This window comes from Anolis carolinensis, chromosome 4, assembly GCF_035594765.1.
Source record: "Anolis carolinensis isolate JA03-04 chromosome 4, rAnoCar3.1.pri, whole genome shotgun sequence".
NCBI classification, from domain to species: Eukaryota; Metazoa; Chordata; class Lepidosauria; order Squamata; family Dactyloidae; genus Anolis; species Anolis carolinensis.
The window spans coordinates 195719038-195737952 of NC_085844.1; the positions used below are offsets into that span (position 1 = coordinate 195719038).

The 18915-nt window shown below is 38.5% G+C and overlaps 1 protein-coding gene across 1 annotated transcript in view; it reads right to left on the bottom strand.

Annotated features, from left to right (window-relative positions):
• The window catches only part of tfeb (transcription factor EB), a 75763-nt gene that overhangs the window by 16985 nt on the left and 39863 nt on the right, over window positions 1–18915 (bottom strand). The window contains exon 2 of the mRNA XM_008109690.3: window positions 13178–13286. The gene's annotated coding sequence lies outside the window, so the exon portion shown is untranslated. The remainder of the gene's footprint in view (window positions 1–13177; window positions 13287–18915) is intronic.

The window sequence follows — 18915 nt, forward strand, 5'->3', positions numbered from 1 at the left end:
GGTGTAAGAAAAATCTCCTGAATCACAGTCTAGGACAGGGATTCGTAAACTTTTCAACCCCCAAATCCTTGGTGCACAACACTTTTTAAAATGATCCCAGGTATATATAAAACAAGTATAAAAATCAAACGTTTACCAATAAATCAACATATTCAAAGCTTGCTAAAAGTCTGATTTTCCTTTTCATGAAGTATAGCTGAAACATTTTCTGCAGAGTTCACTGTAAATGCTGCAGATTGTTGCCAACAGATTCGTGTAAATGTCTGAAAGAACTACTAAGTGGCAAATTTTTTACTGTTACCAAATTGTGTGGTTGTAACCCCAATGTTGAGCTAAGGGGACCCCATTTGGGGTCAGGACCTACAGTATAAGAAGCAGCAGTCTAAAAACTTCCTTCGGACTCTTCCCTGACTTTTTCACTTTCTTCTTCTTACTACATACTCTCTTACATTTCACAAGTGAAAATTGGAGCAGGTGTGACCAAGCAATGACAGAGTGTGATCGAGATAACAAAAATTATGATTGAGGAAGGACAAATAACCCAGCAGTGCCTACAGCAGTTTGCTTTTGTCTGAGTTTAATGGGAAGGGCAAGCTACTTTGAGTTTCCTGTGTGAAGAGAAAAAGTGGGGTATAAATAAACATAATAATAATAATAATAATAATAATAATAATAATAATAATAATAATAATTCCACTCTTTTCTCGCCTGTCCTCCATGCTAAATTGAGCACAAACCACTTTTGCACTTTGAGTTCAATTTGTAACAACTGGTAGACAACAGAAGGGAAAATTTTAAAAGCAGCATAAAAAGTGGAATGGCAAAAGATTGGTTGGGATTGTCCCTGCCAAATTGGGACAGCTGGAGAATATGATCCTGTCCAAATATCTCATTGCATAGCGAAACAAGTAATATTTGATTGAGGTCAAATATTATGTATTGTACTTCACATTTATAGTATAGACTCATAAAATCCAGTTCAGAGCATATAATGTGGATTATCTGATTTGATAATCTGGATTATATGGCAGTGTAGAAGGGGCCTTAGACAAGAGTCAGTAATATGGGAGAAAAGACTTGACAGAGTTATATAAAACTGCAGCAATAAAGCCAAGCAGTTGAAAACTTTTTTTAAAAAATCACCCTTGGATACAAATCTTTAAAGTTGCGATGTTAATTTGGGCTTCAATTGTATCTTTGAAAAATTTCTTGCAGCATTTTCTGTATCTTGCCCGAGAATTCTCTTGCTTTTTTACAAGATCACCACATGTGTAAGCAAAGTTCCTTCCTGTTCTTTACATTTCCAGCATTTGCCATTTCTTTCCTTATACGTTTTAGCTAGTTTTGCTGGGGTCAGATACCACCTGTTCGTCATTTTATTTAAAAAATTCTCTAATATCATAGCATAGAATTTTTTTAAGCCAATAGTCCACATTTTTCTTATTTATCTAGTTCTATGTTGTGCCTGATGTTTTGTGCCCATTTAATCATATAATCCTTTTTCAGTTCTGTTTCCATTTCCATCTTCAATAAAGTTTGAAGTGTGCAGAGATGGACAACAGAGGTCTTGAGCAAGGGTTGCTGGAGTGCTCTTTTTTACATTCTTCCCATTTCCCCCCATAGTTGCTAGTCCTCAACAACCTGCCCAAACTGGCCTCTGTGGGTTGGCCTTAATATAACTTTCCTCCTACCATCTGTGTGATGAACTTTTAGAAATAAAGAGACATATATTTAATAGTTATTTGGAGGTCCTTTCTCTCAAATAATAAAAGTATGAAATAAATCTATGCAAGCAAACATGATTGGTGTTTTGACACATGAATTGTATTTTAGAAAGGCTTTCCAATCTTCATTCCTGTACTATCCTAAGCCAGCCTGGATATAAATAAATTACATGGATCAAAAGCTATGGGATGGTGTGAAGAATTGAATTAATTATCTATAGCAGAGAATTGATTTAAAAGCCTGGAAGGGTCACCCATGGGAAAACTGCTTCATATTATCATTTAGACATTTGAATGTCTGCTTAGAAAATACTGTTAAGGATAGCAACATATACACTCCTTGTTCATTTTTAAATGTGAAACCAGGGACCAAATAATGATACTTCAAAAAGTGTTGTGTTATACGAATGTATTTTTGCCCAGAGGTTTTTCCATATTTTTGTGGTCCTTTAGTGCACCATGACCTCTAGTCCACATTAGAGGCCATTCACCTGCTCAAAACCTGATTGGAACAGAAGAACATTCATAAGTTGCTATATTTTCAGGGAAGTAATTTTTCATATTTGTAGGATTGTGAATAGCAGACCATCAGAATAGTTTTTCTTTAGAAGTGAAAAATGGCATAATAGGAACTTTTCTAGGTCTGAGGTAGCCCCAAACAAAACACTCTCTATTAAATCCCAACATCTAATGCTGGACTCGTGTGTGTGCACCTTTAAGTCGCCTGTCAATGTATAGCAACTCATACATTTCACAGGGGTTTCTTAGGCAAGGAATGGTCAGAGATGGTTTTGCCGGTTCCTTCCTCTGAACTATTGCCTACCACACCTGATATTCATTGGTGGCCTTCCATCAAAGTGCTAACCAGAGCACTATATCAAGGACTCAGTCCACCTCATAGAAAGAATCAGCAACCTCAAGCTCAACACCAATGACAAACTGATGTCTCTATTTACCAAGGTCTCAGTAGCAGACACCACCGCACTAATCAAACAGAATTTCCCAGAAAACATTGTAGCCCTGTTTCACCATCGCCTTACCACAAGTTACTTCCAGAGAGACAATGAATTATAAGATCAGAAAACAAGCCCTGGAAACAGCACCAAAAAGCCCACTATATGGTTCAGATATGTGGATGACACCTTCACCATTTGGAGCCATGGAGAAGAAGAACTAAACAAGTTCCTGGGCCATCTCAACATGGAAAAAGAAAATGAAGGAAAACTGCCATTTCTAGTCATCCGCAAACCCAATCAACAATTGGGCCACACAGTTTACAGAAGACCTACATACATGGATAGATACCTACATAGAAACTCCAACCATCACCCAAGTCAAAAAAGAAGCACAATCAAAGCCCTGGCAGACATGCAAAAATAATCTGTTAACCTCACCTCCTCCAAGGGGAACTGAATCACCTAAACTGGGCTCTACAGGCCAATGGATACTCCACCACAGACATCAGAAGAGCTGCAAGATCAAAAACAAGCCACGAGAGTAAAGACAAAGATCCACCCAGAGGAAAAGTGTTCTTACCATACATCAAGAGAACCACTGACCACATAGGGAAGCTGATGAAGAAACACAACTTACGAACTATCTACAGATCTACTAAGAAAATCCAACAAATGCTATGGTCAGCGAAGGACAAGAGGGATCCTCTCTCCTCTGCAGGAGTCTACCGTATACCATGCAGCTGTGGACAAGTCTACATAGGGACCACCAAACGCAGCACCCAAACAAGAGTCAAAGAACATGAAAGGCACTGCAGACTCACTCAACCAGAGAAATCAGCCATAGCAGAGCACTTGATGAACCAATATGGACACAGTATATTATTTGAGAACACAGAAATGCTTGACCACTCCAACAACTATCATGTCAGACTACACAGAGAAGCCATTGAAATTCACAAGCATGTGGACAACTTCAACAGAAAGGAGGAAACCATGAAAATGAACAAAATCTGGCTACCAGTATTAAAAAACTCAAAAATCAGAACAGTAGATGGGAAGCAACACTTGGAGGGCAGAGGAGCCCCAGGGACAGCTAATGACTCTGAACAAGGATGCCCCCCAGGCAGGAAGCCAGGAGATGAAGCTATTCAATGCTAATTAAGGTGATTAACTACAACATTCACACTGGTCTCCAACTGACAAAGAGTTCTTCTCTCACCCTGGACTTTCCACAGATATATATAAACCTTTCTTGCTTAGTTTCTCCATACCTCACAACCTCTGAGTATGCCTACCATAGATGTGGGCGAAATGACAGGAGAGAATACTTCTAGAACATGGCCATCCAGCCCGAAAAACATACAACAACCCTGTGATCCCAGCCATGAAAGCCTTCGACAACACAAAAAATAGTAAATTCAATTAAAACACTACTTTTAAAAGATAATTAAAATATATGTTACATACTAAAACCAGCACTTAATTGTATGTCACCCCATCCTAGTCATTTTAAGGCTGGAGGCTTTTAAAGCAAAACAAAAACAAAAACCAAAAAACCTTTGCTTATTATCAGAAAAGTAAAGAGGGGAGAGACTGAACCTCTCTCTGGATCAAATCCCAAAGTTTAGGAGCAGTCACTGAGAAGGCTCTTCCCTATGTCCTCACCTGTTGAATCTTGTTATTAGCTAATTGGCATTAGCCATATTTGTACATCAGTTAACATAAAAGCATTGCTGCATTACTTGAACTTTGAACTGCACTAATATCCTTTCAATGCAGCACATCTGAGAAATATATACTAGCTGTACTTCTCTGTTCTGTCCCCCTGCCCCTCAGCAAACAAACCTTATCTTTGGGAAATGTCTTTTTGCCTACCGTTGATTATTTCCCTAGTTCCATTCATCCTATTAAAAGGCCCTCTATCTCTTGATAAATGATGCTCCTGCTAGAATCAACTTCACAGTCTCTCCACTGTCTTTGCCTATAAAAAAGCCAACATATCCAGAAATTATAGCGATTGCATGCTAGGATTGTGACAGAGAAATCATCCTTGATCCATCAGAAAATTAACACTAGACTATTTTGCAGTGATTGGCTGGATTGGTTTTTTTATTTCAAAGAAAAATATTATTTGTGCCTTGAATTACTTTTTTTCCGTGTCAGGAGCGACTTGAGAAACTGCAAGTTGCTTCTGGTGTGAGAGAATTGGCCGTCTGCAAGAACATTGCCCAGAGGATGCCCGGATGTTTTAATGTTTTTACCATCCTTGTTGGAGGCTTCTCTCATGTCCCCACATGGAACTGGAGTTTATAGAGGGAGCTCATCCCAGCTCTCCCCGGGTGGGATTCGAACCTGGCAGCCTTCAGGTCAGCAACCCAACCTTCAAGTCACAAGGCTTTAACCCACTACGCAAGCGGGGGCTCCACCTTGAATTACAAAGATCACTAATATAGTAGTCTCGCTTATCCAACCTTCGCTCATCTAATGTTCTGTATTATTCAGTCTTCCTCCTGCCCAGATCCACAGCTGTTTCCCTAGGCAGGCAAGGATCACAGATTTTTTGAAATCTTCACAGGACTGAACTTTTTACAGATTTAACTTCCAGCAATGTTGTTGCTGTAAGTTCATTTTCTGCAACTCTATCTTTATTTGTAGTCAATGTTTTAGTAGTCAGTGTTTTTGTAGTCAATGTTTTCAATACATTGTGATGTTTTGGTGATAAATTTGTAAATACAATAATTACTACATAACGTTACCACGAATTAAACTGCTTTTTCTGTTGATTTGTTGTAAAACATGTTTTGGTGCTTAATTTGTAAAATCATGATGTAATTTGACATTTAATAGGCTTTTCCTTAATCCCTCTTTATAATCCAACATTTTTGCTTATCCAACGTTCTGCTGGCCCATTTATGTTGGATAGGAGAGACTCTACTGTATCTGTCTTCATTAATACCATGGGTTGTGTAGAAAAATATTATCCAATAAGAGCTGCATTAAACTACTAGAATTTGTATTTTATGCCAGACACAAACAAATGGCTTTCAGTGAATCAGTGAATTCTTTCTTCAAAGACAAGGCATGCCAATCACTGCTATGACATAATCCCTTGGCTAAATTGTGAAAGTCTAACAACTGGGACATCAGTAGATGGCACTACTATCCTAACTCAAGAACATGCCAGCTATTGGAGGTCAGAATTCAACCCAAATATCTCCTCCAGATGAAACTTCATCAAGAACCATATACAGGTCAAGGCTCTTACAGATGGAAGCTCCACAAATAATACTGTCTCCATAAATGAAGATCAGCTGTAGTCTTGCTAGCATGGAACTTTCTTTTAGTTGAAAACTAGGATATTCTTAGCATCTGCAAATTCCAGTTGAATCACAGTCATTTCTTTTGTTGTGGTTTTAGGAGTGTCTTCTCCACACTGTTTTATCATAAAGGTGGATTCAACAATCCAATAACAAGCAGAACATTCTAAGGCAGATTTTCCTTTTTAGGAAATTCCTGCGTTTCACTTCAGAATGAGAACTTAATCTAGAGTAATAGGACTAGCAATGAAAGGCACGGAGAACTGTAAACCAAGACCGTTTTAAAATAGCTCTGCTGGCTCTGCTTGGCTTCACCCTATGCAATGTTCATAAGCTTCTGCTTTCACTCTGACTCACTCAACAGGATGGGCGGGTATACAGGACAGGAGGTCTAAAGGGAGGGAAATGAAAAGCAGGAGGCTCAGGGAACACTAACACAGCAATCCTCCAGATGTTTAACACAGGTATACCTGTATTAACAAAACTTCCTAACAAAAAAGCTCCTTTTTACAAAGTCTTCATGCCTGCCCAGACCCCTTCATCCCCATTGTCTTCTGCCTAGCTGGAAGTATTTTCAGAGGCAACAGCATGGGCAGGATATTGAAAGATGGTTTGAGAAACACAGACTGGATCTACACTGCCATATAATGCAATTTGGAATTGCAGTATATTGTCAGTATAGATCCATACAATGCCGTTTAACTGCACTGAACTGCATCCTATGGATCTGCACGAACCATATAATGCAGTTCCAAACTGCACTATATGACAGTGCAGATGCAGCCACAGACTTTCTGCTGTGAAACAGCAGCAAGTCTACATTAATGTAATGAAAGCTGATCCTAATACATATATAATTGTATGCATTTGTTTATTACAGACAAGGTCAACAGTTCCTGCCTCAAGAATCCCTTACTAGACATGCACATAATTATCTCATTTCCTATGAGCATATTGTTAGTTTTGAATAAAAAGTCTGATGAAACATACTGAACTGCTCTTTTTTGTGGTTTACAAGCCTATCCCCATCCTTTCCATATTATTTTTGCGTCTGGTACCAACATTTATTTTCAAGTAGTAATGCCCAGAAACTCATCTACTTTGTTAACTGAGGAAGATCTCTACTCAGAGATTATTTCTCTTGTGTTCAGTCATATTTACCTCTCAGCAGGTATACGTAATCTGAATTCCAGCAAAGGGGTATAGTTATCTAGTTCAGGTACGGGCAAACTTCAGCCCTCCAGGTGTTTTGAGCTATAACTCCCACAATCCTAACAGCCTGTATGCTATTAGGAATTGTGGGAGTTGATGTTCAAATACCCAGAGGGCCGAAGTTTGCCCATTCCTAATCTAGCTCAATGGGCCTAACTGAAGACAACTGGAATTTAACTTCAAAGGACTGCCCTTCACAATGTAGCAGAATCAGTCACTGGTTGAAAGTGTTTTTGTCATATATTGCATTTATCTAAATGGGATAGACCTGCCCTTTTCAGCAATGAGACTTGAGCTTGGCCAAATTATGTGTAAGAGTGAGACAATGTGACCTAAAGATGTTTGAAAACTCTGGGAGAATAGACACAAAAGTAATATTTTAAAGTTGTATGATGACCTATGAAGTAGTCCAAAATTTTACCTTATTTTTTCTTGTAAAATAAAGGAGTATAGCTATCCATTAGCTGCTTCATCTTTATTATAAGTCAACACAACCCAGGAATCTCCTAAATTGGCTTCCTTTTTTGTGGGTGAAAATTCGTCTCCCGTGAATGAAAAAGAACATTCCAAATTGTATAATGGGATGTCAAGCCACAGTTCCGGTTAAGATCTTCTTATTCATGACCACCCAAAAATCAATACAAAGATGCATATAAAGCACTTTGATGAAGCAGCATAATAATCCTTAAATCACTTGCTGGCTTCCTTGCATTTCTTGTACACTACAGGCATAACAAAAGTATATGACCTAAGTCTCTGTGGCATTTAATTGACTGTTTCTATTGTGATTAGCATCAGGATGTAAAGCTTTAGGTAATTACCACATTCTGCTGGTATGTGCTCCTTCCCCCACAGAAAAATTAAGACAGCAGTTCTATGCCCTCTTCTTAGGAAATAAGCCCCACTGAATCCAGTGGAACATGCTGCTGCTGCTATTTATACTCTACTTTTTCTCTCTACAAATGAGACTCAAAGCGACTTCCAATACAACCAATTCAATACAAAATATACCAAAATATACAAACATTAAAATAGAATTAAATATTAACCTTATGAAGAATAAGCAATTAAAATACTTAAAACTGATTCAGAGCTAAAACCATGTAGAGGATTAAAAGCAAGGAAGAGGCATCCACAGTTCTATGCCCACTGGGCAAGGAAGCCAAATGTATCACTGTCTCCACTCAACTTCATTTCTGAGTCCTCTGACATGACAAAAGGATGATATCAGACCAGTGCCTGGAGGATTCTGGCAGTTGTATTCCTAAAAATACACCACATTTTCAAGGCATTGTTGGGATACAGGTTGATTCTCCCTTATCCAGAAATCTGAAATACTCCAAAACTTGAAACTTTCTTCCACCAGCCACCCACTTCTGCCTTTGGAGAAAGGGGGCTAGTCAGATATCCAGTGTTCAGAGTTTTCCTCCCCGGTAGAGGAAAGAGAACAGGGGAAAGAGGGAAGGACTCTACTAATACAAAGTCTCTGTAAAAAGTAGAAATCCCAGACACTGATGAATTTACCTTCCACTCAGTTAATAGGGCACCTGACAGGGCGGGACCTTGGAAATAGCCATGAGGGCAAATGCAGAGCAACTCTATTGGCCACTGCCTCTATCCAGCCCAAGGCACATGGGAGATTTATGGGTAGAGGATTTTCTCCTCTTTTCTCCGATATTTTTCTAAAAAGGCAGAAAGTGTACTGACTGCCCTTGAGGAAAAATTCAGTGGGCTCTGGATGTGTGAGTAGCCTCCTTTCCACATCCCTCACTAATCATGTATAGGCAAATACAGATAGACCACAAATTGAAAAGAGATCCCAAAGACCAAAAACTTCTGGTTTCAGATAAGAGAGGTTTGGAAAAGGGGCTGCCTTGCATTTATAAGGCAGATGTCCTTTATTCTCTTGGAAACTAAAGTAGGACTAAAGTGTGTCCTCTAGAAAACAGATATGAAGGCCTAAGGAAAAAAGAGAGGAAAATGGGGGAAATAATTTTCTTTTTTTTTTCCTCAAGAAAAGTTTCTTTTCTCGAAAAAATTTAAAGGGGATTATGTAATATTGTCTTTAAAAATGATGGATACAATAATGAATGCAAATATTCCTCTATTTTCCCCTATATCATCTTGAAAAACTATGTAGTAGGTAGTCTTTTATGTAAGACTGTATGCAATAATTCACATCATTGTAAATTCTGCATTTGGTTTTCTTTTTTCAATATTTTATATGCAGTATCTGCCTGATACTATAGAGAACTAAAGCTGAGGTGGTCTGCTGGAATTATGAAGGAGCTTTCATTCATGAAGATGAAAAATATTAGAATTGGTGTGGCAATATGGATGACACCAGCTGCCTGCATTTTTGGACTCTCCTTGCAGAAATGGCATAGTGTTAATTATTATGAACACTTACAAATCAAAATGTACTACTATTTAATTTAGTATGAAAATAATTTTACTATTTTATTGCTCCCTAAACTTCTAATCAGGGGAGTGTATGTAGTAAAATCTTACTCAGAATGATGGCAGATAGTGATCACCGTCACAACAAAAAAGACTATGCACCTTGGGCTACTCCGAAATTAAGTCTGAAGACAACAGCTACTTAATGAGTGAAGTATATGGGATGGAACATAGCAATACTTAAGAAATCTGGGTTGCAAGGTATTTCATGTTTTAAGAGGTCAGAAACATAGTCATTATCTGAGCTCATAATGAATTAGTGGCCAGTGCAGATCAAAGAATTATACCCATAATTAGCCCATTCAATGCATCAGGATGGGCAAAGCGGGGCCACTACCTTTTGTAGTTCCATTAACCCTAGTTCCATTAACACCCCTGAAGCTCCAGACTGACAACAACCACACAGGAGTGACACATTATTTATTTCACCCTGAAACAGATACTCCAACTCCCAAACTTCAGGAACGAAAACCAAAAGTGATATCTGATCATTTCAGGGTTGAAAACCTCGTCAATTTGACCTAGCAGTGGAGGCCTGGTGCAAAATATGGCTTTATCTCCACTATAATTGCCTATTTATGTTATACAATCACTGGTGGCAGCAGGAAACCTCTTGGAAGCATGTCAGAAAACCTGTTTCCTTCCCTAATACCTCTAACTCTGCTTTCTCGTGTTTTCTATGAACTGATAACCTGCTTTCTCTTTTATATCTCAATTAAAATTCACAAAAGTCAACAAAATGCACTAAAGTTTGAATATCTTAAAAATAAATCCAAACCAACAGTTGGCACATAAAGGCCAAGATTTTGCCCTGGCGGATATAACTATGAGAACAAAGCTCCACAATCACAGTTATGTCTGTTGATGCCATCCTTCTAAAAACTACAATTTGATCCAAGCAGCACCCCAATTAAAGAGATCTCACGCACAGCAGATCAGGATGCCGGGAGAGAACAGATTACTCCCAGTTGCAGGAAGCAATGAAACTGGTTGCTGCATGCAGCTGCTTCTCGCAATAAATCCCACTACTAGGAGAATGATACAATTACAATTTCCCTGCATCCCAATCTGAAGTGCTTCAGAAACTGGTTGGACAGCTGCCTGGGTTAAGAGATAAGTCTGAGTGATCATCTTCAGTCATAATGGCTATAAATATGAATCTCAGAACTTACAAGATAATAAATCTAGGTCTTTTTGTTATTGATTGCTGTTTAATTGACTTTGACTTACAGTCAAGTCACCTAGTCATTAACAAATAGCCCTGCTAGTAACATGGTGTCATCTAAATACCTTAAATGTTGATATTCCTTCTTCCAATTCTCACATATTTTTCCTCTGAGTCTAGTCCTGCTTTACATATATGTTCAGCATACAAGTTAAATAGATAGGGACATAAAATACAAGCTTCCTTGGCCCCCTTTTCAATTGGAAACTATTTGGTTCCTCTATATTTGATCTTGACAGTAGTCTTGTGTCTTAAGTACAGGTTGAACATCAGGACAAGCAAATGTTGTGGCCCATTTCTTTGAAAGCAATCCAAAGTTGTAATTATCGACACAATCAAAGGCTGTCTTGTGAACATGGAATAGGATTACTAGTCATATATTTAAATTAATGTCTAATATAAAGAAAACTGAACATCTTCAGACTCTTTCCATTATAGTCGTCTATTTACTATTTAAGAATGTATGCCCATTTATAGTTCTGAGGGAAATCCATATAGGATATAGGGGAACAGTCATTCAAATACTTAAGCCCTCATCTGTTTAGGACCTAAAGGCCAAAACAAGTGATTTAAACAAGTCCTCCAATGAACCAGTAATCAGTGATGCCCCTTTAATAGTAGTACAATACTTGGCCAGTAAGTAGCTGAGTGTAATTGCTTATGTTGTATACTAGATTTCGGCTGGATCTACCCTGCCATATAATGCAATTTGAAGCTGCATTATATGGTCAGGGTAGACCCATATAATGCAATTCAATGCGGTTAAACTGCATTTTCAATGCGGTTAAACTGCATTAAATGAATCTAAATCATATGTACCAAACACAAGGCCCGCAGGCCAAACAACATTTTGTGGGGCCCAAGAGGCTTTGATAACAGAGCCACATAGTTACATTTATACAGTCATACAATTTTTTTTCTTTGTGTCAGGAGCAACCGGAGTTGCTTCTGGAGTGAGAGAATTGGCTGTCTGCAAGGACGTTGCCCAGGGGACGCCCGGATATTTTGATGTTTTACCATCCTTGTGGGAGGCTTCTCTCATGTCCCCGCATGGAGCTGGAGCTGATAGAGGGAGTTCATCCGCGCTCTCCCCGAGTGGGATTCGAACCTGGCAGCCTTCAGGTCATACAATTAGAACCAGACCTTTGAAGGCAACCATAACGCTGATGTAGCCCTCAGTGAAAATGGGTTTGACATTCCTGGTCTGCAATCCAAACTGCATTATTTGGCAGTGTAGATCTAGGATTAGTTTCAAGACCTTCTCCAAGGTCAATCTCACATGCAATACATTCCAGTGTTCTTGATTCTTCAATATTCATATCTCTTACAATTCCTCCAAATTTACTCCCCAAACAACTTTTTTTTTCTTTCATGTCAGGAGTGACTTGAAAAACTGCAAGTCACTTCTGGTGTGAGAGAATTGGCCATCTGCAAGGACATTGCCCAGGGGATGCCCAGATGTTTTGATGTTTTTACCATCCTTGTGGGAGGCTTATCTCATGTCCCCGTATGGGGAGCTGGAGCTGACAGAGGGAGCTCATCTGCGCTCTCCCCAGATCCAAAGCGGCAACCTTCAGGTCAGCAACCCAACCTTCAGGCTAGCAATCCTACCAGCACAAAGGTTAACCCATTGCGCCACCGGCGGCTTCCCCAAACAGATTACAAATACCAATTAAGGTCACAATAGAAAAACAATAAAATATAATTATTGGAGGTGTAAAGAGACTGCTTGTTACATTTGAAAATGATGTAAGACTAGCAGGGACACTAAAGAAGTCATGATCACAATTCAAAAGGATCTGTACAGGATAGCTTTTTTGCTAGTTTTCACAATTACTATTTTTTTAGTTATTCAAAGGAATTGTTTGAGTTTTTCCCATCCTTTTAATCTTTCCTAGTTTATCCAAGAGGAAAAACAAACTGGAGACTTAGAAAAATGGAACACCCAAGAATAAGTCACTTCCTTCATACTGTAATACCAGCGTGAAAATTATGTGGCGCAATGTTGTAGGACTACAGCTCCCATCAGCCCTACCTCAAATAGCCAATGATGAAGAATGTTAGGAGCTGCAGTTCAACAACATCTGGACTGCATCAGCTTTGCTTTCTGCTGTCATAAGTAAAGGCAACAAATCATTATTGTAACATTGTGATGAGCAACAGGAATGCCCCCCTACTCCCCCCTTCTTAGGAAGTACATAGCCTGTCGAGTCCTGAAAGCTACTTTTAAAAAGTAAATTTCCAAACACACAAAGAAAACCCTAAAGCAGTTAAGTTACTTACCAAACCTCAGTTGAAAAGGGCACCCACAACCCTCTTCTGATGTTGTCAGGGATTGGGGAGATACATGTGGAAGGGCGGTGTTCTTTCAATATCCCTTCTGTATTGCTTCCTAGCATTCAAAGAAGGGGGAAAATAAGGGGAAATTACGATCAATAATGATGACAAGGAACTATAGTACATCTCTTAATAAACCAACATTCAGTAACAAATCAGAAAAACCCCAGGAGTGAATCTACAGTATAGCATCATACATTCATATCAATGCATTTGTTCTTACCTGCTACTGAAAATCACAGTAATCTTTGACATTCAGTAGCACGTGTTTTAGGGACAAGCTTCAAAGCTAAAACCCATGTCTTTTAGGTTACAATACAGTGCTGGAGGAAGGGGGGAAATCCTCAAGTAGTAGTAAGCTTTGCAGTAATCAGTGAGAGCCGACTTATTAGATAGGTAGCAAACATCAGTAGGGTAAACTAGAGGAAGACGATCTGGTTAGGGAAACTCCAGCAAGAATTATGCTATGTATCAAAAACCACAAATGCTAGAATAACTGTATATTGTGATTCAACAACACATGATCCTGTGACATGTGACATGAAAGCTCATTTCCTGCACCATCATAAATAGGACTAGCTTCAAATGAAGGAGTTTGCCTTTTTGAAAACCACTTGTTCTTCCTTTACCTGTAAGTATTTTTATTTTTTGTAGATCTACAATTTTATGAGGGTAGATGGTATTTTAAAGGAGGGGGAAAACCCACTTTCAATCAGAAGCAGGCTGATTGTCCACAGGGTCTACAACAGGGGTCCTCAAACTTTTAAAGCAGAGGGCCGGTCCATAATCCTTCAGACTGTGGAGGGGCCGAATTATCATTTGGGGAAAAAAATACGGACAAATTCCTATGCACACTGCACATGTCTTATTTGTAGTGCAAAACAACAACAATGAAAGAACAATACAATATTTAAAAATGAAAACAATTGTAACCAGCATAAACCTATCAGGATTTTAATGGGAAGTGTGGGCCTGCTTCTGGCCAATGAGATAGTCAAGTGAATTAGGATTGTTGTTGTTGTGTGCCTTCAAGTCATTTCAGACTTTGGGCGAGCCTAAGTCTAAAATTATTTATTTATTCATTTACTACATTTATTTATTACATTTATATCCCGCCCTTCTCACCCTGAAGGGGACTCAGAGCAGCTGTATTTACATACAATATATTATATTATTAGCATAGCACAATATTAGCATTATATATTACTATATTGAACGATACCACTATACTGTAATATTATATGTAATATATAACATATAATTAATATTATTATATGGTATTAATATTAATATTATATTGTATAACATTATAATATTATTATCAATATTATATGTATATACAATATATTATATTATTAAAATTATATAAAAATATTATATTATAAAACTGAGGGCGGGGGCCAGGTAAATGACCTTGGAGGGCCGCATCCGGCCCCCGGGCCTTAGTTTGGGGACCCCTGGTCTACAACAAGAAGATTGAGGCATCAAATTGTCAGTTCCAAAGAGCTTTGCCCACTGAGGAATTTTTCACACTTGTTTAATGAAAATGAAGGGATCAAGGCAGCATGCCATAAAGGGATGAATGATACTACCAGTTGCAAAGCAGCAAAGACTCAAGGCACCAGTACAAACACCACAGATACCAGGAGTTATATCTACCCACAGTTCACAGTTCATAAATCTAGCAAAAGACACTGCCTCCAATTACTTCAGGTCAGCTGCATGCTTTTCTTACTACAGTAGAGTCTCAATTATCCAACATAAACGGGCCAGCAGAACGTTGGATAAGCGAATATGATGGATAATAAGGAGAGATTAAGAAAAAGCCTATTAAACATCATATTAGGCTATGATTTTACAAATTAAGCCTCAAAACATCATGTTATACAACAAATTTTAAAGAAAAAGTAGTTCAATACACAGTAATGCTATGTAATAATTACTGTATTTACGAATTTAGCACCAAAATATCACGATGTATTGAAAACATTGACTACAAAAATGCGTTGGATAATCCAGAACGTTGGATAAGCGAGTCTTGGATAAGTGAGACTCTACTGTATTTAGCAACTTATAAGGGATGGTTTATCAGTGGAGACTATTTGCAGTTGCTCAGGAGATGTGTTTGTTTGTAAACATGCTTCTTTACACTATATATATATATATAAACAAATCTTACATAGTATGGTATTACTGGTGTATCAGTTTAAATTATTATTATTTGAATTTTCTACTACTGTTTGTTGTTTGGTATCTGAAAGGGGTAGCAAATGCCTGCAAAAATGTATTTATTAAGAAGGTTAAAAATAAACATCTAAGAGGACAGGAACTATATATATAACACGCCAAAACATTCAGGGATGGGTTAAGTTACAGACTCCTTTAACCTGCTCAAGAAGGTTGCATTGGACATCTAATAAAGAGAGAAGGAAGAGAGAGAACATTTTCAGCCAATGGTCTGTTTGCTAGATCATGTTTTAAAATAATCATAAGAGCTACCTAAAATAAGGAAGCCTGAATATTTCAATACATTCATTATCACATATAATGAATACCGCCTTTGGCCACATACAAAGAGAAACAGAGTACAGATACAGAGGGTGTAGTAAAATTAGGAGACCTGCAGGGTTGATGAAGTTCTTATAGTGAAGGCAGAATCAGAGTAATGTTCACCTCCCACAAATGGCCATAAGCCATGTCAGGTGTCTGTTCTTCATATTAGCTACGGAGGATCCTGGCATGTAAAATTAGCTCAGGACTTAGGAAGGAAGGAAACTGTTCAAGAACTAGGTCCTTCAGCTCATCCTGAGCTTGGTCAGAGTAGAAGGAACAAATTGCATTTTTATCCTCAAGTCAAGTCAACAGCAGCAGTGCATGGCTCACAGCTGGGACCTAGCACCAGCTCTCAGTCAAGAACCAATCCAACATTGTGCATGATGTTCAGAGGTCATTCTAGTCCTAGGAGTTTTCCAGGTGTGAAGCATCCCTGCCCAGATCCTTTCACACATAGCTTTCACAGAACTAGCATTGCCATGGCAGTGAAATTGTGGTACTGCTAAGACTGGGATGTGGGATATTCATATTCAACTCCTAAATGAACCACTTTTTCAGGCTGATCAGCCTCATAATCTTATTCTGAAGATACAGTGAGAAGGGAGGTTGCTACTTCCCCATCTTGAACTTATTGGAGGAAAAGTCACATGTAACTAATAAGCAAATACAAAACTCTTAGATGAGGCAATTGATAGTGACCTACCCATCCATTTGGGTGTATCTACACTGTAGAATTACTGCAGTTTGACACCACTTTAACTTAATGCTATGGCATCATGGGAATTGTACTTTTATAAGGCCTTTTGCCTTCTCCTTCTGGTGGTAATTCATCAAACTACACCTCCCATGATTTCATAGCATTGAGCCATGGCAATTAAACTGTTGGGCTATTCTGCAGTCTGGATGAACCCTTAGTCCATCAGTGTCATGGATCTGCCAGGCAAGGGGAATAGGAATAGGACAGGCATAATCTGAATACAGAGAATATGTATACTGCATTGCCCTCTTTGTACTTATGTGTCCAGGACTCAAAATTCTTCTAAGTGACAAAGCCTTTACTTGTTCTATACTGGCCATAATATATCTATGTCCAAGATAAAAGAACATCTGAAGAACTGTTTCACTTTTTAAAAAATGTCCTACTTTCCCTTAGTTTCTGTCGAGTATTTGCTTTACAGCTGACAGTGAATGAATGGAAAAATCAATTTCACCATGGAGTCTATTACAAAATTCTTTGCCAGCACAAAGGTCCCAGTAGGGACCCAATAATTACAGACTGCCTAAGGAAAGGAGTGAGAGGGGAGGTCAGACCTTTGCTCTGTTTTGTGATACCTCTTTGACACATGTGAGTCCTCAGAGAAGAAAAGCCAAAAGAGAAAGAAAGACTTGAGTGTGGGGAAGGAGAACCGCACTCGGTTGTTTTCTCTTCTTTGTTCTGTATTTCCTTTTCCAAGTGCCACTAAGAAGCAAGCAGGGAGAATGTATCCTGGGGGGCAAAGTTCCCAAACTTATGCCAAGACCAACATACACAGTTGCAATACTTTCAGAGATGACCAGCTGGCATAAGCCCCAGCCAATCTCGCTGTACAGATGAAATGCTGAAAAACAAATACTCTTGCTTTTGTGAGTGAGAAGGATGCTTAGGCTGGGGACAATATGAAGAAATACATGGAATAGACATACTACACAGTTGTGCATCAACACTGTAGAATTAATGCAATTAATGCAATGCTGTGGAATCCGGGGTGTTTAGTTTGGTAAGGCACCAGTATTCTTTGGCAGAGAAGGCTAAAGTCCTTGTAAAACAACACTCATGATGCTATAGCATTAAGCCATGGTTGTTAAAGTGGTTCAAACTGTATTAATTCTGCAGTGTAGATGCACCCATGGTTTGGAAGTGCCTTCAAATGCAGAGCTTCAGGGGGAAAATGGACTACAACTCTCAGAATTCCCCAAGCAGTGGCCGTGATGGCTGGATTATATTAAAATGTAATTTTTAAAATCTCGGCTTTAGCAAAGGACCAACAACATCTCTGCTCTCAGAGGCTACCAATACAGTAAAATATATGTATTTTTTTTTACAATTGCTACCCAGAGTTATGCCCCTTATGAGTGGCCCTGCTCCATGATAAAACCAACATGTTCTTACCATAGGGTTTCCAGATAATAAAAGTATGTACTTAGAGTGCTTCCAGTCAAACTTTTTATTCACACTGACAGAATTTTATGATGGTGGGATGTTTCCAAGTGATTGTGTCTTCCATTTGTAACCCTTTTGTGTTTTTTCTCCTGCTGCTTTTTATCATTTTTTTCTCATCAGGAAAAATACACATATCAAGGATGAAAAGATGAATAGGATCAGAATGCTAGAAACCCTTCATCTGGAAACACCCTCAATCAGAAAATTGCACAATAATATGTATGTTTACACATGCATACATAGAGCAAAAGGAAAAACAAAAATCAAAAGTTTGAAATAGGTTACTTTTCTTTACATGTGATAGCATTGGTGATTAATTTTAAATATTATCTTGAGTGAACTTGGTACGGCTGTTGGAGCAACATAATGCAATGACAGAATATGGCCTGTGGGACATCCAGTCAACCAAAATAAATTACACTGCAATATAGTCAATGGAGTTTAGTCCCAGGCAAGTATGCATAGGATTTCATCTTTAGTTCATGTGTTGATGTTGTGTGCCTTCAAATAATTTCAGATTTACAGTGACCCTAAGATGCCCCCTTACCGGTTCCTCTTTTTTTTTTCTTTTTTTTGGCAAGATTTGTTTAGGGAAGGTTTGCCATCGCCTTCTTCTGAGGCTGAGAGAGTATGTGACTTACCCAAGGTCGTGTAGTGGGTTTCCAAAGCCAAGCAAGGACTCCTACCCAGGTTCTCAGAGCCATAGTCCAATGCTCAAACCACTATACCAAGTTGGCTGTATTAGTACATGATCTATAATAGCCAATAACCAAAGTAATGAAAGAAATCACAAAAACTTTGGATGAATTTTTGAACATGAAGTTCACCAATTTCACTAAATTACACTAACCCCTTAAAATCTTTATACCTTTATAAATGTTTGCGCCTTTATAAACACTAAAGGTTGTTAGACTGCAACTCCCATTAGCCT